The sequence below is a fragment of the Centropristis striata genome, chromosome 4 (genome assembly GCF_030273125.1).
Source record: "Centropristis striata isolate RG_2023a ecotype Rhode Island chromosome 4, C.striata_1.0, whole genome shotgun sequence".
NCBI classification, from domain to species: domain Eukaryota; kingdom Metazoa; phylum Chordata; class Actinopteri; order Perciformes; family Serranidae; genus Centropristis; species Centropristis striata.
The window spans coordinates 26564291-26588220 of NC_081520.1; the positions used below are offsets into that span (position 1 = coordinate 26564291).

The 23930-nt window shown below is 40.9% G+C and overlaps 1 protein-coding gene across 2 annotated transcripts in view; it reads right to left on the reverse strand.

The window, feature by feature from the left end:
* The window catches only part of si:cabz01090165.1 (uncharacterized protein LOC100333421 homolog), a 533531-nt gene that overhangs the window by 141572 nt on the left and 368029 nt on the right, over window positions 1-23930 (reverse strand). The gene's annotated exons all lie outside the window — the stretch shown is intronic.

Consider the following 23930-nt stretch of genomic DNA (forward strand, 5'->3'; position numbering starts at 1 on the left):
ATGACTCACAGATTTTCTCAGGTGTTTGTGTCATAATTCTGTTCACACCTTTACAAAACAATATAATAATAATAATAATAATAATAATAATAATAATAATACATTTTATTTGTAAAGCACTTTTGATAAAGAAATCTCAAAGTCCAACAGAAAACAGAAACAAAAAACAAAAGACGAAGAGAAAACTCAGACACATTAAAATCAGCAGTAGATAAAAAAAGACACAGGTCATATAGTGAATTATTAAGAGATTAAGGTGCAGAGACAATAATAAAAACATCTAGGGACAACCTAAAAATGCCTCCCTGAACAAAAAAGTTTTAAGCCCTTTTTTAAAGGTGTCCACAGACTGGGGTTTACGTAAATGTTCAGGGAGGGAGTTCCAGATGTGCGGGGCTGCGGAGCAGAAGGCTCGGTCTCCCATGGTGCGGAGTCGTGTGCGGGGCTGATGGACGAGGTTTATGCTTTGGGACCGGAGGTTATGGGTGGATGAGTGAGAGGTGATGATGTCTTTGAGGTATTGTGGGGCGTTGCTGTAGATGCAAAGGTGGGTGATGAGGGCGATGTTGTATTTAATTCTTGAGGTTATGGGAAGCCAGTGTCGGTTCTGAAGAATGGGGGCGATGTCGTCGTATTTGCAGGTTTTCATCAGAGTTCGGGCAGCACAGTTCTGAATGAATTGAAGTTTCTGGAGGTGTTTGTTGAGTATACCGATGAGCAGGCTCTTACAGTAATCAAGCCTAGAGGAGATTAGGCCGTGGACGAGTTTTTCGGCATCAGAGAAAGTTAGGAAGGGGCGGAGTTTAGAAATGTTCTTTATATGGAAAAAGCAGGTTTTGTACAGATGTTTGATGTGGTTTACAAAGGTAAGTTGTGGGTCCAGCTTCACACCGAGGTTGGTAACTGAGGGAGAGAGGGGGATGACTTGACCGGAGAAGGAGATGGTGGTTATGGGTGATGACTGGACCTGATGAGGGGTGCCAATTTGTATGACTTTGGTTTTGGAGCTGTTTAACTAAAGGAAGTTGTGTCTCATCCACGCCCTAATCTCCTCCAGGCAGTTGGAGAGGGCTTGAGTAGGTGATGATGAGAGGACCGGGGTAGAACGTAGGTTGGGGTGAGTTCGGAGGTATAACTGAGTGTCATCGGCATAACAGTGAAAGGAGATGCCGTGTTGGCTGATGATAAGACCCAGTGGCAACATGTACAGGATGAAGAGGATGGGTCCTAGGACATATCCTTGGGGGACACCACAAGTAACAGGGGCTGTTTGGGACCTGGCAGATCCCAGGCTGACGTACTCCATCCTGTCAGTGAGGTAAGAGGTGAACCAGTCCAGTGTGGACTGATGGAGACCAATGTCGGTGCGGAGGCAGCTTAGGAGGATGTGGTGGTTGACAGTGTCAAAAGCCACTGAAAGGTCGAGGAGGATGAGCAGGGAGGGGGATCCAGAATCGGCAGAGATGAGAAGGTCATTGGTTACCCTCAACAATGCTGTCTCTGTACTGTGGGCAGTGCGGAAACCGGATTGGAATATTTCAAAGAGTGAATGACGTTGTAGGTGTTCCTGTAGCTGTGCGGCAACAGCTTTTTCAAGCACCTTGGACAGGAATGAAAGATGGGAAATGGGCCGGTAGTTGGAGAGACATTCTGGATCAAGGCTCGGTTTCTTTAGAAGAGGCTTGATAACGGCAGTTCTGAGTAAGGGCGGGACATGGCCGAAATATGGATATTTGTTCTAATGCACCAACACACAACAGCACACCTTGTATGTGAACCTAAGGGTCTGTTTCACGACAACGATCTCGGGCGAAAACAACAAAATATTTTATCAGATGTGCCTTTCGTTTCGACGGCGACAGCGAAATATGAAAAAATGAACGCATAAAAATGAAACCACCCTCCAGAGTGGAAATCTTAAAAACGCTCAACCGTTGTGTTTCCGTCTAAAGTGTTAAAAACGCTAAGTTTCTCTGATCAGCTCAAGCTGACTCTCAGCACATTTACATAACATCCATGTGATGTCTAGGCAAACAACAACAAACATGTGGGACTGTTTCCATCAGTCAGACATTCAAGTTGCCCTGCAGCTCTGATAACTATCAGGAATCATTTCAATTCAGCAGTTCAGCAGAATTATCCCGGGAGAACCGGGAGTAGAAGTAGGAGAGAAGAGAAGGTCTTGGTGGTGGTGATGTGTGTGTGTGTGTGGCAGTGCTTCAGCACCACCTAGCCACCTGGCTGAATACTACATCAAATTTCACAGATGCAGATTTCCCCCTAAAGACGCTCGTCTAAACGTAGAATAAAAAGGGAGAACGAAATGCCACTTTTGCGTTTTCTGTCCAGATCGTCTCCATCTAAACAGAGCCTAAAGCAGAAGATCTACACAAAACGTCACAATGGCGGAAACTCAGACAAGAAAATAAGAAGAGACCTTTCCACTGGCAGCTAGCTGGGGGGGGAGGAAAATATTTGAAAAATATATGTATTTACAAAAGAGGGCTTTACAAAAAAAAAGCTTGGACTGATAAATATGGTCTGGCAATATAATGTCAGAGAGAGAAAACAAAGAAAACATCTGGGGAAGTGAAGCAGAATAAGTTTTAAGTGTTTTTGAAGCCTAAACCAAGTGGTTTAAAAGGTTTAGTGCGACATTAACATGTTTATATCAATGATTGTAGGATATATGTGTCATGTTGTAAAATATTAAGTAAGAAGTCATATTATTCCGCAGCACACATAAAGACTCTATGATGGAGCTATGAATAGGTGTAGTGCAGTCCACACAGTCAATCATTTAACCAAGCAGGAGACAAACACTGGACGTCTTATTAAAGGTGTGGACACACCGGGCCTGTTAGCCAGCAGAAATGTACAAATATGAGGCTGTTAATCAAAGAGGGACACACACCGGGGCTTTTAATAAAGGTATGGATGAGGCTATTCATCAAAGGTATGGCCACACTGGGTCCCTTTATTAAAAAGCTGCTGATGTCTGCTGACTGCTGCGATGTAAACACAGACACGATCAGTTGTTTGTCGGAGCGCAGGACCATTAGAGCTGCTATCACACTGAAACAGGGAAGTTCACTCGTCTTTGGAGTTTTCTTTGATCCCTTTGATTGTGCTTTCAAGGTTTCACAGCAATTACTCAGTGAAAAGACGGGAACAAAACAGGTGACAGCGTTATTTCCTTTAAATCTATAGATGAAACCTTTTATGGAAATAAGTTTGTCTCACATTTGTTGAAACTGTCACAATATCCTGACAGTAAGACAGGAGATATAAAACAAGTTTCTCTGCCTCCTGTCAGGCTCCTGAATAAAAACAACAAATCACAGCAGAGTGGTCTGAAACTCAGCTGTCAATCAAGTTGATGACAGCTGGTGAACTGCAGTCAAACTGTCAGTTGAGGCCGTGCTGATTCAATATGAGTCAGGGTTCTGTTACTGCATGAGGTCTCACTGCTTCAAATTCAAGAAGCAGTGACACATGCACGTTGGGGCCATAGACTGTATAAATAATGGACGTAGTGACCATGGCGTCACCCCTTGGTTTGTGGCCCGTTTGAGGCATCGAGTTCAGTGTTACACTCATCACCATCTTGTTTCCGATACAGGGAGCAGGCCATATCTGGACTGTGGAGGAACGAGAGGGATCGTGCCTGGAGGTTCGAAATGAAATTCGAGTGCGCCAGGCAGTATGGGTATACCCAGGCTATTCTAATGCAGGGTTTCCCATTCATTACCTCTGCCGATCCGCCAGAGTCTCATGTGCTGCACTAACGTCACATTTCAAGCTACTGAAAGTATTTTTACACAATTTATGATATAAAGTTATTTTGCGTTTTGTTGCCTCTCAGTCAGTCAAACCCGCCCCCCCCCCCCCACTGCCCTCCCCACTTCTCTGCTTTTAAACATGACAGAGAAACGTGCCTACCTGTCCGTATCAGTCCCGTCCCCACATGTTCGCTCCGTATGTGTGTGTGCGCGCCGAACTAAATACTATCAACCTGTCCGGGCCGTCAGATCCAAACACACTGCTGCATTATGACGTTCGGTAGCCACAAGCTAACATTAGCTTTTAAAGTTGTTTTAATCACACTAAACTGTTACTAAATGTTTTGAATTATTTCCTGTGACTAAACACATGCAGCTTTCAAAATAAGAGCACATCATTTTTTAAGAATACTGTCAAAATTAGATGCCTTAAATTAAAAATATACAAGAACCCTTATTCTCCTTTAAAATAATTCTTAAAATATGCAATCATTAAGATTAGTGTATATGATGGAATAGTGTCATTAGAATGTGTGAGAGGCACCCCTGGACCCACCCAGTTCAGCCCCCCCCCCCCCCCCCCCCCAGACTCTCATAAAATCCTGTCTGAAACACTACACACTATACACTTCAGTGCATTACTTTTTTCCTTTTAAACTGAACATTATAAGCTCCACATAGGATCGTTTTATTCAACTGCTTCATCAAGGTAGAACTACAGTAATGAACAGTTTGTGTGTGTATAACTACGTGCAAATATTACTCTCCCCCTTAATAAATAACAGAGTACTGTAGTGAACATCTGCTGTTATCTGCCGTCTTTATTCAACCAAACTGTTCAGTGAATAAACTATGAATATCACAAGCTGGAGGAAGAGAAAACAACAGTGTGAACGAGTGTTTGTAAGGTTCTCACGGTTCAGTTTACTGGAGTTTCTGGTGTCAGGTAAACACAAAACAGTGACTGGAGCTGATGAACTGCTCTCAAGTCATTCATTATATCTATCAGCATCATGAAGGACTTTTTGAATTCATTTTATTCAATTCCAAGTGTTTCTATTTGTGAATATTACAGATGCATGTTTTGTATGTGAGCCTCCAGCAGCTGTTTATACTGATTTAATATTTTTCCAGGGCCAATCGGCTCTTAAGTGGCTCACCTTAATGTTTTATGACTCCTTAATCAAATCCATAGAGTCCAAATCAAATCTATTCAATCACTAAGGGCAGATGTGAGGGAGTGGAACCAACAGGCTCAAACATGAAGCATCAAAGTGTTCACTAACACAAAAACTGTGTTTATATTCAGACTCATGTATTTATATGTGTCATATACTGCATGTATATGTGGATCTTTTATCTGCAGGCTTCAAAAGATTGAAGAAAAAATAAAAGCAGTGAGAACTTCATGTTTAATGCATGATCACAGAAGCATATAAAGAGTAGAGCAGCTGAACCTGCCTCTGAATACTGAACACAGTGTTTAGAGAAGTTTGACAGGATGGGAAGTTTAATGAGTTGGTATCATATTTAGTCAGTAAGAGTTAAAGATGAGGTCAGTGTTGGATGGAAAGTAAAGAGAATGTCCCCGCAAACTAAATCACAGCCTGACATCACCACCACAGGTCACAAAAGCAAAACAGTGAAACTCTCGGGTAATTATTGAGTTATCAAGCAGCCGGACACACAGAACGTGACACGTGCAGGTGGGAGCAGGGCCTGGTCTGTTTACAAGCAGTGTGCAGAAATAATGTGTTACAAAATGTTATTATAGCATTACTAATAATTATTAATTATCATTTTATGGCTTGTAAAATAACTTAAATGTTTAGTTCGTTATACATTGATGGTTATTAAAGTGTCCCTGCTAATTTTTGTTTCCTATTATTAATTATTATTCCTGATATTTTTTTACAGCAAGTAAACACTTTGTTGTTCATCCTGTCTGTCAGTCCGTCTTCTAACCCTCCTGTGAGTCTGTCATGGAAATTTCCATTGTCTGCTTACCTGCCTGTCCATCTGCCTGTGTGTGTGTGTGTGTGTGTGTGGGACACTGAACATACGCTCAAGGAACAGAGCACACACACATTCCACACAGCAGGACAAAATCTTTCTTTCTTGCTCACACACACGCACACACAAACACACACACACACACACACACACACACACACACACACACACACACACACACACAGTGTTGTTGTTGTTGTGGGTCTGGCTGTGTGTTTGGACGTTGGACGGTGGCTGACAGGTGTCACACAGCACCAGGTAACGAACCTTGTTTTGTTCTTGCTCTGTCAGCTTGACAGCAAACCAAAACAGAGATGAATATGCACACACACACACACACGCACGCAGGCAAGCAAGCAAGCGTGCACACACACACACACACACACACACACACACCCACCCACACACACACACACACACACACACACACACACACACACTCACACACGCACTCACACACACAGGCAAGCATGCTATGAGGGGCATTTTACGCCAGCGAACTATACTAATACTAATACTCTCTCTATCTCTCTCTCTTAAGATTTGAATGATATCTAATTAATATTTAATGATAGCAAGGGTGAAAGGGATAATTATAATAATTTCCGCCACTTAAAAATAGAAATATCCTGACAGCTCTGTTGGGGCTTGGAGTTCATCTATAAGTTATGCTTTCTTATAAACAATCCCGTATGAAGCTGAGACTCTGTGTAACAGCTGATCTGTGTAGATCTGCTGCAGAACATAGTAAATGAATAACTGTCAGGTCCTGATGATCCAAAGGACCTTGTGCGTAAATGGGCACAGCCTTTTCCTCAGTTTGGTCCACTAGGTTTGCATGTGGCATAACACTTGTCACTCATCACCCCTTCATTATCTGGTGTACTCGCAATGCGCGTGCCTGTACGCACGCCTATTCATCAGTCTCTATGCAGGCGCAGGCGACGAGTTTAAGGCGTTTTAGTATAGTTTGCTGGCATAAAATACCCCTGCATGCACGCACACACACACACACACACATGCAAGCACGCACACACACACATGCACACACACACACACACACACACACACATTCATGCATGCACACACACACACATGCACTATGAGGGGCATTTTATGCCAGCACACTATACTAAAACGCGTGTACAGCGCCTATGCGATGACATCAAACGTCTAACGTGCGCGTGTAAATTCCATTCACTTTCAATGGACAGACAGGCGTCACGCAGACGCTGTACACGCGTTGTTGCACATACGCCTACGTGACGGCTGCGTGACGGGTGAACTACGCCTCAAATACGTGACATGAAGACCCGCGTGACTGTTAAGTACAATTCTACATAGGCGTACAGACACACGTATTGCGAGTACACCAGATAACATGGGTGACGGGTGAAAAGTGCCACGAGCGAACGTAGTGGACGCCTGTGTGTGTGTGTAACGCGTGTACGCTTATAACAGTTTAGCTGTTACACAGAGTCTCAGCTTCAAATGGTATTGTTTATAAGAAAGCACAACTTATAGATGAAGAGAAAGACTATCTCGTACGTACCAGATAAACTTAACGTTTTTCCGGCCAAAACCGGAGGCTTAATTAGCCTGTTTTAGGAGTGAAAGTCAGCAAAATGCAGCTTAAACAAAATGTTTTACCTCATTTGTTAACTACGAATGTCTGTAAAACATAATGGATCTGTGCATAAGTGCCGAATTGGGTTAAACAGTGTAGATATAAGGTCCGATGGAATCATATTGTGAACGGACTGCTGTCCACATGGCTACTGAATATTCATTAGATAGGTCCGCATGGCTACTGAATATTCAGGGGTGACAGCGATTACGGCTTCTGCAGGCAGGTAAACCTACCTAATTACAGCTGGTGCATAATGAACTGTATGTCCGCGCGCGAAGCTGGGAACTGGCTGTGAGCGTTGCACTTTACTGTATTACTATTTTTAAGTAGCTGAAATTATTTTAATTATCCCTTTCACCCTTGCTATCATTAAATATCAATTCGATATCATTCAAACCTAGAGAGAGAGAGAGAGAGAGAGAGAGAGAGAGAGAGAGAGAGAGAGAGAGAGAGAGAGAGAGAGAGATTTCGTTAACAAGAAAATAAAAACTGGCCTGAAAATAATAGAAATATCCTGACAGCTCTGTGGGGGCTTGGAGTTCATCTATAAGTTGTGCTTTCTTATAAACAATACCATATGAAGCTGAGACTCTGTGTAACAGCTGAACTGTTATAGGCGTACACGCGTTACACACACACACAGGCGTCCGCTACGTTCGCTAGTGGCACTTTTCACCCGTCACCCATGTTATCTGGTGTACTCGCAATACGCATGTCTGTAAGCACGCCTATTAATCAGACTTTATGCTGGCACAGGCGACGTGTTTTAGGCGTTTAAGTATAGTGTGCTGGCATAAAATACCCCTGATACATGCACTCACAGGCAAGCACGCACGCCCGCACATGCATGCACACGCATACACATGCAAGCAAGCACACATTCACACACCCACACACACACACACACACACACACACACACACACACACACACTACAGAGACAGTCGGCTGTTTATTTATTGTGTTAACCACTCATTAAAAATGGATTATTTACAGGTATCTCTCAGATGCAACAGAAGGAGGTCATTAAATCTGCTTAATGAGTGCAGGAGGAACACACTGACATCAAGGTTCAGGCATTCTTAAGCACCTGAAATATTCTTATTTATCACCATAGAATACCTTAAATAAACATATTGTCTAAAATCAAAACAGTCCGGCTTATTCCAGCATTACATAAAGCACACAAACACCCTTTAAATATTCTTAACATTACATTAACCAGCAACTTTATTGTGATGTCAACACTTCTTAATGTCAAAACGTTTCCAAAGCACTTAAAACACGCAAACTTAAATGAACAGCAATTAGTGTGACATGAAACATACAACATAACATATTCATGTTAGTTCGTTTTTCAAGTGTTTTCCTGTTAATCCAAAATAAAAGCCTGTTTCCCAGCATGTGTCAAAACCAAACTCAACATGGTTTACACTCTCAAATTATTGAAAAGATCCTAGTGCCAAGAGTGAAAACTGAGTTAGGTAAGAAAGCTTTTAGTTACGTCGCCCCTTTATCATGGAATAATTTACTAAAAAAGGACTTGAAGCCGTCTGAGCTGATCACAGTCGGGGGATTCTAAAGGACAAAGAAATCTCTTCCTTTGGTCAGTGTAACTGGCTCACTCAGTGTTGCTGTGATGGCTGTATTTTTTTATTTAATTGTTTATGATAACTGTGTTGGGAATTGTCTCTTTCTTATGCTGCTTTCTTGGCCAGGTCTCTATTAAAAAATATATATTTTTAGTCTCAGTGAGGCCTTTACCTGGTTAAATAAAGGATTTATAAATATAACTGTTTAATGTGAGGATGCTTTTTGCAGTGTGTGGTTTCACAATTCTTTTACTTCTGTGTGATCTTGTGATTTAACAAGAATCAAGCTGCTGTGAAGTAAAAAAGCGTCTGTTAGGGCAAATAAAACATGAGCTGGTCATACTTCTCCGGTTCACAGACTCTTACACAATCACACTGTGATCAAAGGTGAAAAGGTTTGAAGATGGTTTACAGGTTGCTGTAGGAGCGATTTCATCAATTTGAGTATTATGTTATTATTGATTATTTTGTATTTATTTTTGTGTACACTAGGGACAGTAAGCACCAGACAGGTATTGATAAAGGTACCAAGTGGTAAGGACAGGTAATGCACCAGAAGGGACACAGTTTTTAGCAGAGCAAAGAGAGGCAGCATGAAATTAGTTTGCTTTGTACTGGATATTGAATGAACCAAAACGTGAATTCTGCCTGGACAATGGACTTCTTTTTGCCTGAGTACATTCTGATCGAACTGGTGCATCAGTGGCATTTTGTACAATTTTTAAAGGTGAAAGAACTTTCTTACAAATAGCCACTACAGTTGAATCAAATACAGTCTTATCTGTTAATTTATCATATGTACATTTTGAATTTTAGTCTCAGATTTATCAAATAAAATGTATAAATAATACAATTTTTCATTAGACATTTAGCGTTTTAGGCAATTAGGGTTATAAAAGCAATTAAAGCAAACTTTGTGTATATAAAGCAGCTGTATGTGTGCCCGTGTGCTCATATGAAGTGTAGGATCACATGTTTGATAAATGTGTGTCCTTGAAGGGAAGAAATCCTTCAGGCATCTGTAGAGCATGAACATAATTAGTAAGCTGAAATATGACGTTAACACAGGCCCAATGAACACGACGACTGCTCTGTAATTAAAATGCCATTTTAGAACTCCAGGTCCCAGAACGGCCAACATGCCTTTTCAGAGAATCTTTGGGTTTAATAATTTAATAACAACACAGATGAAATGAGTCTGCGCTCCATCAGCCTTGAAGGTTGAACATCCCTGAACCCACCAACACGACGAGGTTTCATAAATATTCCTGCTCACAATAGCATCCACTCACAGCAAAAACAGACGTGTGGTCAGAAAGCTACAAAACAAAATGTTCTCTGTGGAGACCACAGTAAGGATCGAAAGCTGACGTTTACAGAAGAATAAAGAGATGCTGAAGGCTGCAGGGAGGACGGAAACTCGTCAAAAACTGATGGCAACGTTTGGAAAATCTAGATTTTAAATGTGTTTTAAACTATGATCCTTTTAAGTGGGAAAGAGTGGGAAAGAAGAGAAGATGAACAGGAGGAGGAAGATGAAGAAAAGGGGAATGTGTAGAACAGAAAGTTTGGTGAATAGAGAAGATTAGAGATGCAACTCAGGAGAAAGACGAACAAAATGGCCCTCATTTATCAGACAAACGTAGAAACGAGCGCAGATAGGCACATTTCGTCTTATGACAGGGTTCATGTGGTATTTATCAAACGTTCGTATCTCTCCAATCACAGCGTAAGAATGATCGGCTGTTGATAAATGTGGCGGCTCAAAACAAGCGTCATTTAAATACCACGCCCTAATATATACCTGATTCAGAAGGCTCGCCTTCAGAGTTTACGACACAGGACAGAATACGGCCAAAAAGAGGATTTTTTTTTCCTTTTCTTTTTTTAAAGTCAGCTTTATTAGCAAAGTGCACCGTCACAAATAACAACAGGAGCAAATATACATAAAATAGACATGAAATAGACAGAAATACGCAGCAACAGAGGTTTTTGAAATCAAAGTACTTATAGTTATAAACTCAAACAAGTTCAGTGAATATTTTACATTCGGAGCACAGACTTAAATTTTCATTTCAATTTCAATTTGATGCAGCCAGCAGGTAAACAATGTTTTAAAGTAAGTTTTAACGGTAAACAGCAGAAGACAACAACATTTAATATCCTCGGCTAGTATTCAGTTTAAAGAGTTCCACGGTTGCAGGGTGTATTTATTTTTAATGGTGTTTTAATGAAGAATGATGAAGCCTATACAGGCTTTGGTTTGTCACCATTAAAAAACAAAACACGGCAGAGTTTTATCAGCTCCAGGCATCGATACAATAGTCTAAAATCAATTCACACTCAGACGTGTGGACTTCACGCTGACTCAAATTTGCGTACACAAGCTGAGAGCAGACTGAGATCTGATGGTACCCTCCGCTCACGTCCAATTTGATAAATGCCGAGCCTTGTGTAGAAATGATCTTACGGACACTTTACTCTCACTTTCTGTCGTACGCTCGTTTGATAAATGAGGGCCAGTGAGTGTAAAGAGAGCAGAAGTGCAGTGAATAAAAAAAAACTTAAGAAGACAGAAGAAGAAGATTTTAAATAATTTCAATTCTATGAGGAAAAGTAAAGAGGAGAAGGGAAGGAAAGAGGAGTGTAAAGAGTAAAGAAAAAAGAAGAGAAGAGATGGAGGAAGGAGACAAGAGAAGAAATAAGAGATAAAAATAGAGTGTGTGCAGTGAGCGGTCTGTGATGGAGGTGTGGTGAATTCAGCTGGATACATCAGTCCAGGTGTTGTTACTGGCCTGGAGCAACCAGCATGCATCTCTCAGTGTGTGTGTGTGTGTGTGTGTTTGTGCTGACAGAGAGGAAAAGTTCTCACTTAAACAACAATGGGGAAGCCCAGAGGGTCTGACCTTCCACTGACGGATTAATACGCTTTACACACTCACACAACATCAACAGCAGAGGCATGCATGTAAACAGGTACACACACAGATTATGATTAAACACACACACACACACACACATGCCTGGACCCCCTCCTGTCTCCTTCACCTCCAGCCAATCATCAAACAGATCAGAAGCCCTACGAGGACATAAAGGCCCTTTAATGGAGAGAGAGAGAACGATTATTTGGCTGCACTGCAAATATTAGTCTTTAATGTCTGCACGGTTTGAATTAACCCCTCAGTGTCCTGCTCCCTTTAATAGAGAATTGTGGTTTTCCAGAAAAGGAAAAAATACAGACTAATCTCCCCTCAAAAAACCCTAATTGGTTGTTTATACAGGCAGCAAAATACGACCCATTTAACATTTGAGACTTTCCCCACACACTGTAGCTCTTATAGTAATTATGAATGACACTGAGGCGGTGTATAAAGCACAAAAGTTGCGCTTAGGGAAGGTGGAGGAGTCAAACAAACCATGACTTTCACCAGGAGAACGTAAAATTACCAAGAAAGTCAGAAAATTACCAAAAAGTTACAAAGTGTTGGTGTCCATGTGGAACCAAAGTGCAGCATGTGATTCAAACATCTCTTATCTTCCTGCATCATGTTTTTACTTAACTATGTCACTTCCAGTAGTCACATCTTCCTCCTAACTACTTAATTTCCAGCATTTACATCATTTATTTCCTCTTGAAACTGTCTTTTAGAGCCTAACCAGGAACTGTTTGGCCCTAACCTTAGAGGAGTGCTGACGGAGCACAAATTCAACCAAACTGCAGCTTTTTTTCTTTTTTTTTTTACAGCAGTGATCCTTACGATTATGTATGTACGTGTGCTATTTTTTGAATGATCTGTACCATGAACCAAAAAATGCTCACACAGTCCCTGTCTTGTCAGGGACTATGTTAACTACAGTATTTGTAACAGGTCAAGCTCTGGTTGAATCATTAAAAGACGCGACAAATCTTTTCTCCAAAGAAAAATCTGACTTTTCTGTCCTAATTAAATTATACAAGTCAATGAATATTTTATTTTGGTACAATGAACATCATCTAGAGGCCTGTGCCTTTCATATAAGCGATTCTGATTCCAGTTGATCCACTACAAGTCAAGTTATTATTCGTTGTTCCTACAACTTGGATAAGTGATAAGACTTTTGTCAGGGACTGTATGCATGGTATTGACTAAAGACATATTCTGTCCTTTAGGTTGGAGATCTTTTGGTGGTCGTATGATTTGGGGGACATGTTGACAGCGATGGTTATCATCCATTTTTTTTCTTGTATTTATTGTTGAAATTCTGCTGTGTAGGGTTAAGATATCCCTTCATTGGAACAAAGAGGTTCAAACAAGACGTTCATGGACTGATGAAACTTCTCCTGCCATTGTGCAGAATATTAACTGCATTGATCAAATAAGTGAACTCAGAGAGTACAGATCTGTGCCAAGGCCAAGCCTCTTCCCAATGGTAACAGAAGTAGAAAATAATTTGTGTATGTGCCCGTTGATTCAGATCAACTCCAGATGTAAGGGGTTGTTCCTTGGCCTGTGCTACATCTTTCCACCGAGTTTACTAAAATCTTGGCAGGTTGTTTTTACACAATCCTGCTAACAAATGGAACCAAAAACACAACCGACTAGTGGAAGTAATAATCTTATTTTATCAGTTGTCAGCATTTTGCTCAGTCAGTGCTGGTGAACCAGTCAACTGAGATTACTGAAATGTTTCCTTTGTCAAAATGCTTTAAATTTACTTACAGAAATGTTGTCTTAAAACTGACAAGTGACTAAATGCTCTGCATATGTCAGTTAAATATTCGGAGTTTCAGGACTGTACCTGCTGGTGTCTCACATCGGTATCGACCTTTATCCACTTTTGTCCCCTTACAAGCCGTTTCATAGTTCTGCAATTTAAAGAACCTTAGTTCTGGTTCTTCACCCTGTTGGTTGTTCATTTCACCTAGGGATGGAAATAATTAATGGATGATCGATTAGTGGTAGTTAAGAATTTGATCGATCAAGTGGAATTTTTAATCGAGCTGTGTATTTTTTAATTTATAATTTTATCTCTGACTGCGTATCAGTGTCACTGAACTGAAACACGCCGAGCGTTCAGTTCTGCGACCGCTACAACAATTATAAAAGACACAGAAATACAAGAGTAATTGATAATTGATTATAATTGATTAATTGATAGTTAACGTTATAGATAATCCAGTTGGCAGGTTTCTTTCAAACGCCCATCCCTAATTTCAACAACAACCAACAGCTTTTAACCACATTTCTATTGTTTGTTGACGGACAGGATTAACAAGGAGGCTCCTTTATTCAATACAAAGTCACGGAAATAATGATTAGTAGTCAATTGATCAGATTTTGTCAATATTTCATTCTTTCATCCAGGTTTGTGCAGTAATTTATACATGTTGACCAGATAGTTGTTTTTTGAACATTACTGTGTGAGCTCTCACTCACTGCTCTCAGTTATTCCAAAGCACGGCTCTTTGATTTTTTCATTTTGAGGACATAGAGAGTGCTCCTTCCTCTGCAAGCCTTTACTGAATCTGGAGCTGAATCCCTGCGAGCTGACGGACTGCTGTTCAGCTGTGACCTCTGACCGAGCTGTGGAGAGGCAAAGGTAAAAGACGATTTCCCTACGGAGCGTAACACAGGATCAGGAGAAGGAAAACAAGAAAAACAAATCAATTCTGTGTCAACTTATCAGAAGTTTAGAGAACTTTAATGTCAGTGAAGGTTTTGAAAACACAAGTATGTCTTCGGTTCAGGTAAAAACAGGAAAGTGATCAGAGAATAGAATCACCTAGTTACAACACAAGACCTTCACTGAACCTGTTCAAGAACTCAGCAACTTCATCAGTGTTTTGACCTGAAGAACTTCTTTATAATGTTGTTCCTGACCCTGTACCTGCAGTACTCTCTGATGACTCAGGAACTAATGGGTTGAAATCTGCAGCACTAAACATCCTTCTCACTAAACATAGTTAGAAAGTAATTTAGCTTTGCATCAGTTATCACTGTCTTCCAAAACATCTGCTATGTCTACAGCGAAGGCATTTTCACACCTGTTCCAGCTTAAGAGCTAGAGTAGCCAGGTTTGCTTTGCATTCTGGGACGTGGAAAAGCATGGAAACTGTAGCAGCCTGAGTGGTAGTTTGAGCAGACAACACATCCGACCTGTAAGTGAACATTCCCACAACGTTTGGTTGGATTTTTGTCTGTGTGGAATGAAACAGAACTAAAACTCTCCAAGTGCTTAACCTACAATACACCACAACATCAACATCAAAATTGACTCCCTGTGTCTTGCCCCCACCAGGTTGGTGAGAAACTTAGGTGTGATGTTTGATGACCAACTCACCTTTTCCAGTCATGTCGCCTATGTTGCCCGGTCATGCCGCTTTGCACTTTACAACATCAGAAAAATCAGACCTTACTTGACTCAACATGCTACCCAACTCCTGACACAAACTGTCGTCATCTCTAAACTGGACTACTGTAATGCCCTCCTGACAGGCCTGCCAACCTCCACAGTGAAACCTCTTCAGATGATCCAGAACGCGGCGGTGCTCCTGGTCTACAACCAGCCAAAAAGGTGATATGTCACAGCGCCGCTCATCCAGCTCCACTGGCTACCTGTTGCAGCCCGCATCACATTCAGATCTCTAATGCTGGCCTAAAAAGTTGTCTCCGGTACTGCACCACCTACCTGAATGCCCTGATCCAATGAACGGCCCCTGACTCTGCCCCCCGTTGGTCCAAGGCAATCCAAACTCTTTGAATTTTTTGTTCCCCGTTGGTGGAACGCACTACCAGTTCCTCCCAGAGCAGGGGCGTCCCTCTCTACCTTTAAGACCCAGCTCTCCAGAGAGGACCTTCTCTCCTAGCACCACACCACAACACACTAACGCCTCTTATCGCACTATACCTTCATTGTTTCCCTTTTTATGTAAGTCTCTTTGGATAAAAGCGTCTGCTAAATAACTAAATGTAAATGTCTAAATTTAAAGTTTATAAACTCATCAACTGATTTTGACCACAGCAAAAGAACTACAGGGGAGAAAACTCCCTGAATCAACTCAATGTTAGGAGTCAGGAGAGAACACAGAACAACATGCTGACTGGTACTGTTGGGTTTGTGGGTTAAACAACAATTGTGCCTGAAACCAAGCCATTACTTTTCTTACTGATGTAATCTACCTATTCTCCACTTCTTCTTCAGATGCAGTAAGGAAAGGTAAGATAAGGTAAGGTGAAACTTTAATGTCCCTGGGGGGCAGTTGGATTTACGGATACAAAGTACAACATACACACAAGTGAAATAGTGCGCACAACACAGTTCCCAATTATCGCTCAGGATTCTTATAGGATTATAAGAAGCATCACGTCCTGACATCATTGCTTGATAAGAGCAGCAATAGCAGATGGAACAGACAGTGTTGTAGTCAAGACCACCTAAACCGAGACCAAGTCAATACCAAGACCACGGTGTGTCGAGACCAAGACAAGACCAAGACCAGTCCCAGCCGTCCCCGTTAGCATTGCTTTGCAGAATTTACAAGTTACTGTGTTTTCTTTTTTTTTTTTGTATTTGTGGACAAAAAGTGTTTGTGGTTCAGGTAACCAGATTTTATTACAGACGAGTAGGCTGACATCATCTCACCGTCTCTTCTCCTGTCACTCATATGCACTTTTGTGGGGGGCGTGTGAAAGGAGGCAGGAGGGGTGATAGCCGTAAACAGTGACAACAATTTCAAATGATATATGAGTCATGTTATTGGTTGTACTTTAAGCAATATGATTTACGCAAAATCACAGTAATGATATTAACAAGTAAATGACACTAAGCGGTCTTGAAATAAAATCCTGAGTCCGCTTTGTCCGAGACCGAGACAAGGCCGAATAAAAATGCAGTCGATTTCAAGACAAAACCGAAACCTTCAAAAAGTGGTCTCAAGTCCAAGACCGATCTCGACTGCAACACTGGGGACAGAAGAGAACCTGGACCTATTGGTGCTGCATTTAGGGAAACTAAACCTTTGCCCTGAAGGAAGCAGCTGGAACTCAGCATGCAAGGGGTTAATAGAGTCAGAAACTATGGTCTGAGCCTAACCCCCGGATTCCACTGGATCCGCCATCGGAGCCGTTACGCACCCATTGTAATCAATGTGTGAGATTCCACCGACTGCAGATCCGCTGCGTAATGAGTCCGACAACGCAGGGCCATCCGACAGCCCTCGCAACACTTGCGCAGAGCTTCTGTTTTTGTCGGACGACGGAGCACGGCGCATAAATTCAGCACAGAACAGATCGTTCGGGACAGGAAGTCGTGCACAGACTCAAAATAAAACATCCGGTATATTTTCAAAATAAAATACCTCGGGTTCACGGCGGATCTTATTTTATAACTTGAAGACCTGAAATCAACAGGTTAGAGGTTTTCACTCGTCTTTTCACCCCACTGACACCGCTCACTCCGGTGCTTGTTGTAAACAAACAGAGATCGCTAAGGCTTGTTAACAAGAGGCTCTTGTTAACAAGCCGGCCGACCTCGTTAGCGCTCGTTAAGACGGAGTCGCTGGATTTGTCTCCAGTCATTAACGAGGAGATGTTGATTATCTTCCAGTTATATCAATTGATTAGGCGTGAATTTGCGAGATCTCGTGCATCCTCGGGACTCTGCTGTCCGCAACAGCTCCGACACAGACGGATCCGGTGTGTGTTGACGGACTGCGGAGATACGCAGCCGTTGCGGACGGACCCCTTTCGGAGTCGTTACGCATCCAGTGGAGCCTTTCTTCATATAGCTGCTGAATATTTTAAAGTCAAACACCAGTTATTTTACAGCACAGCCTGACCATTTTATCCAGTTTGTTTTTGTTTTTAAGACTGAGATGTCCAAACCAACCAAGTGGTGTTGTTTAGGTCATTATTTAGTTCCTGGGACTTTTAATCTGATGGCCAATCACGTCTCAAACTCCACATCTGTCTTCAGTCTGATCTGGTCTTTTCTAAACTCTCTCTCCGCTCTCTGCAGAGTGAAAATTATCACTGCTGCTTCATCTCCATCTCCGTCTCTGTAGATCGTTTCTTTACAGATGAAGCAGCTGTGAAGATACGGAGGCAGAGAATACTTGGAGCGAAGGAGGAACACATCTTGATAATAAAGACTTTCACTCTTCTATTGTTCTTCCAAGAACTGTGAAATCTAAATCTACAGAACACAATACCTGCACTAATAACAGTCTTCACATATCTATTGTCTCCGTTGCGTTTATTAAATCCTCCTTTACGTTTCTACCGCTTCTCCCTTTCTCTCTCTATTCATTCATTTATTCATCCCCTGTGGTTTCTGTTCTAAGCGAGTGGAGATGATCATTTTCTATGCGCTTTAGGTCTCTGAGCGTTGCTTCCTATTAGCAGCGAGCTAAACTCTGTCACAGACTGAGAGGCTTTTGTTCAGCACGCCTGCTCCTCGCTATTGTTCAACACAGGGACTCCTATCAGCAACCGAACCCTCTAAAGCTCCGCAGCAGAGAGGCTGCTCTAATGTGGCTACATGATGTACCAATGGATCTGAATAGCTCCAAAATCAAGAAGAAAATAGAATACAAAAGTATGGAAACAATATGTATCACACAGAGACATGAGACGATCTGGTTCAGAGTTATTCCTGGAGCTGCAGCTCTCCACGACTCTGCATCAATCAGCACTAATCAACATGTTGTTAAAGGGAACAAAATAAGTTTCTCACATAGAGATATTGAAACTTTTCCAACTTGCATACTACTGCACAAACACTGGAAAACTATGCTGATCTCTCAGAATCAGAGTTTTAACTATGTCTCGAAAAAATGAATTATACCTAAAAAAAAAGAAGTTACAGGTGTCGAAATGTCTTCTTCTTGCTCCGTGTTTGCACCAAGACCAAATGGACCCAATATATCCCATGATTATGAATAAATTATTGAAAAATATTACCATTAGCAGCTCATACCCCAGATGTTTCAGTGAAAGCATCTTCCGAAGTTCTTATTGAAAAAAGCTTTTAATGTTTGGTTTTATCTCCTTTAATGGATTCAATCTTTTATATCTGTTCATGAGGTCAACATCATGATTAAAGTTGTTTTTAAATGTGTAAACTAAATGTCTACAGGTCCATTGGACACAGAGAAACATAATCATCCCTTCAAAAGTATCAAAAGAAAAAAACCAATGGGTCGTGAGTACAGTGGCTTCATAGTGCCATATTCTTAGTTAGCAGCACCCTCTAGGGTCTGCAGTAATTCTGAATAACACTAAGGCGGATGTGACGTCACATAGTGCAAAAACAATTGTAGATATTAGGATATGGACTATAAAGAACAACACGGTCCACACATGACTCTCAACCAGCAGACTAACTTCTCTGAATAGCCTCATCATGTCTATGTGACACTTTACCTCATGTAAATATTGTTCACTATTTCTTTGTGTATATTATTCCCTTGTATTTATATTTTAATTGTCTCTTGCATTCTGTTATTTTTGCACATTCATACTTTATTCTATTCGATTTTATTGTATTGGTGTTGTGCTGTTGCTGGAAGTGCAATTTCCTGAGGGATTAATGAAGTTACTATCTATCCATTCATCCATCCATCTCACTTCGATAGTTATGTCCATTTATTTCATTTTTTAAAATATGTTTTTCTATGCATAATCATGCAGGGAAACTCATGGTCATGAACAAATCATAAAATGTTGATGAGGTAGTGAACGTACTGCACTGCACACCCGTAAACACACCTGCAGGCCCATAAACGCACCTTAATCACTTCCTTCAATAAAACGAGCAGAAACTCAAAATTCCCAAGACAAGAATAGCCGGCTTTTTATCTCTGACAGTGTTTGGTATTTGACAATATTTTGCCTCTAATGTAATGAAAGGTCTTTCTTTTAATTGTTGGACCCTGGCAGGAATCTTCAACAATAAGAAGTGAGTCGTTCTGCAACTCTGTGATGCTTCTTTAAGGCAGCTGAAAACTCATCCAGTCAGCGGTGACCAGGCTGATTTTGTTCTGTGAATCGAGTAATTGTCAGTCAAATTGCCGTTTGTGGTTATTGTGTGAATGTGCGGCTCGTCTCTGGGAAGCCGACTCAGCTCCTCTGCATCCAAATTGTTTACCAGCTGAAAAGCAATCACAGCATTAAAAAAAAAGCATCCTGTGATACATTATACATGACGAGAGCTGGAGAAATAAAATCCCTCCTAGAAACTGTGATCAGCCGGAGATGGATTGATGGATGGATTACTCTCAAACAGCTGTTTTATAAACTGGTTCTGGGCTGTTTTTCCCTCAAGATGAAAACACAGCTATCCAAAGCAAATCACTTCATTCCACAAGATATTTCTCAGAAATGACAGCAGACACTCACTTTAAACTTTTTCATCAAGGTTCACCTAAAAACTTGTTCCAACTCTTCTCTCTCTAACTGCACAGATTCCAACATTTTTCCTGCAGAATTTTAATACAAACATTATTTCTTCTTGAGGTTCTCATTATGTCCTTTTTAAAGAAACGACACAGCAGCAACAAATGAGGCAAGAAGTCTTTACACTCACATCCAAAAGCCTATAAACACTATTAGCCTGTGATGGAACCGCCCAGACGCTATCACAAACCATCCACTGTTACTCTTCATGGCCTATAAAAGCTCTGTTATTGCTGAGTTGCTGAGCTGACGCCTGCTCTGCTTTACAGCTGCTGCTAACTCTCTCACTGGCCTCATGGCTGCTTTAAGAGCTGCAGAAATGTCCTTGATACGCTTGACTTTAGTTTGAAAACAGATGTGTCCTCGCTCACCAGGAGGCAGGCGCACACACACACACACACACACACACACAGGGCAAAGACAAAGCAATGCAAGGCAGGAGGACACCCATACACTCCTATTGATGTTTTACACACTTGTTTAAGGAGACAACAGAAGTTTGTTTGGAGGCCATGATGAAGACATCCACACCCTCAGCTATGTAGTTTATCATTCAGATTGTTAAATGTTCTGCACACGACATTCAAAACATTAATAAAGCAGTACTATATTCTAAGTAAAGATTAAGTGAAGTAATAGTGTCCCAGTGTTGTTACTAGGGATGGGAATAATTAATCGATGATCGATTAATGGTTGTTAAGAATTTGGTTGATTTCGTGGAATTTTTAGTCCATCTGTGTATTTTTAAATTGTATCTCTGACTGTGTATCAGTGTCACTGAACTGAAACACGGCTGAGCGTTCAGTTCTGTGGCCGTACGTCAATCAGCTAATGAGCTGAGAATTAAATTAGATAAAGCTACAGTTTGCAAACTGAAAGTTGCAATAAAAAGTATAACACACAGAGAAATACAAGAGGATTAATTTGAGCAAAGCTAGCTTACTGTTTCAAACCTTGCTAGCATTAATTACTGAGTTTAATTTGATCCAAAACTTATTTAAACACATTTGATATGAAGATTACTGTGAAAACTAACCTCATGACTCTTCGGGGCTAAAACATAAAACACTGAACTCCTTGACGTTATCTTTACAGTTTAATCTCACTGAGTTAGTTTTACGATTGACAGGATCAAGTTTCTTCTCGTCCATTCAAAATAAAAGCATCCGTTATCAAAACATGCTTTTGCATAGTACTTTATACCTATCTTTTATTTTGTCCATGTATGCATGCAGCGATAAATTGATCTCTAACGTTGCAGATAGTGGAGTTGGCAGGTTTCTTCCAGACATCCATCCCTAGTTGTTATCCGAGTTTCTCTGTTTTTTGTGGTGCTTACTGTCCGGCTGTGCATGCATGTTAGAGCGAAAAGTGAAGCCAACAGGTTTCCATAAGTGACATGTGGAGAGAATCCCTGCTCAGACTCTGAACACATTGTGTACGGCACCTTCAAGCAGCTCAGTCGCCAAAATCAATGTTGGTGTTTCTATTTCTTGTTTGTGTCAATTTCAAGTTAAGCACGTTCTAACGTCACATTCTATGTTATTGCACATGGCAGTTTTTTCTTTCATATCCCTAATGAAACTATGTCCAGTAGTCATGTACAGAAGTAGTATTCCTAATTTTAACCAACTAGTTTTGTTGCCTCAACTAAAACAATTACTTTTGAAATTCCCAATGTTAACTATTGGTTTAGAACTGCAAAAGCATTAAACTACAGAGCGTCAGTATGTTTTTCTTTCTTTTTTGATCCAACAGTTTATTACCACTGCGGTACACTGTAAAAAAAAACCAAAGAGTTTAATTTACGATAAAATATCGGCAGCTGTGGTTGCCAGAACTTCACCGTAAAAAAATATAGTGAGTGGGTTTTATACTGTAAATTTAAAAGTTAATATTATCAAAAACTGTAATTTTGAATAATAGTCTATCCTCTATGTTTAGGGTCATTGTGTCCTTGTGACATTATGGTATTTCTCCTTTAATTTACTGTGTTTTCTACAATCTAAAAGTTTTGTACTATTCCTTGATTTACGGTAATTAAAAGTGTCTACTAACTTGATATGAAATGTAATTATACGCCCTATTTCTGATGCAATTTGACAATGGTTTACTGACACTTCTACAAACATTTTTAGGAGAATGGGCTCTAGTAGTTCACCAACTTCAAGATTTACCATAATATTTGTTAAAAAAATGCCAAGATTCAACACAGCCGCGGTTTGTAATTAGATTGTCTGCACTGATTTCTTTAACTGGTGTTTATTCTCTATGGGGTCAAACCCTCAAGAGTTTAATACATTTGGGATATCTGACAATTTGTTTATAATGTGGATCTTTCTCTGACTTATTTATAAGAGTCCCAGCTCATCATGACTTGTATAATCTTACCGTCATTTTAGACCAAATACAACCTGTCAGCACAGCTCTAACCATCTGCTATACTTACTGTACATCACTAGAGAAGTGTCAACTGCACGGCTTATTTCTAATAACACATAATAACACATATATTCATTTACTATGGAGGTAGTTTCAGCACACTTAAGTGCTTCTACCCTGAGTGGAATGTGTGCTGCAGCCCGTAGGTCTAAATGTGTCCATGTAAGTGTGAATTCAGGCGTTTCCAGCAGCTGTCAGTGTGTGAAGGTGTTTTGGAGGATGTTTCCACAAATTAGTCGACAATCATGTTCCATATTCAGGCCTTGTAAACTTTCCTGCTTGCGTTCCTCAGCACAGATGATCCTGTCGTGGGTCGGTGCTTTAAGTCTCTGAGTCATTGGGGTCAGGAGAAGTTTTCTTGGTATCGTATAAACATCAGATTAAGTGACATTTTTGAGGTTCTTGATAAAATACATTTAACAGAGTTGTTGGCACAATTTTTCTTCAGGAATAACAGCACTGCTTGAGTCATTGAGCTCACTGTGACTTACATATAGAGACATTTTTACATTTTGTGTTACTGTATATTTACAGCTTGATTCTTTTTTAAGCAAGATTCCAGAGTATAAGAAAAGCTTTCTCTCCTGCACACACACACACACACACACACGCATGCATGCACACACCGTCTCAGCACCTGAGGATCAACATGGCCATCACACCCTCTCTGTGTGCTTTGTCAGTATAACTGCAGCTGTCTGTCTATCTGTGTGTTTACAGAGACAGAGTGTGTGCGTGTGTGTGCATACATTTGTACGTTAGACAGCGAGAGTACAAGATGGACATAAATGTGCACAGATAACCTGGAAAAGAGAAAGAGTAAGAGGCCCATTGTGTGTGTGGGTGTGTGTGTGTGTGTGTGTGTGTGTGTGTTGGCCTTGCTTGATCCATCTCTAACCCTGGCAGATTCAATATTTATCAGTGGCGCAGGTGTCTGCCTACTGGATATGAAATTGCCACAAAGAGGGAGAGAGAGAGAAAGCGCGGGACAGATCGAGAGAGACAGATCGAGAGATATAGAGCAAGAGAAAGCGAG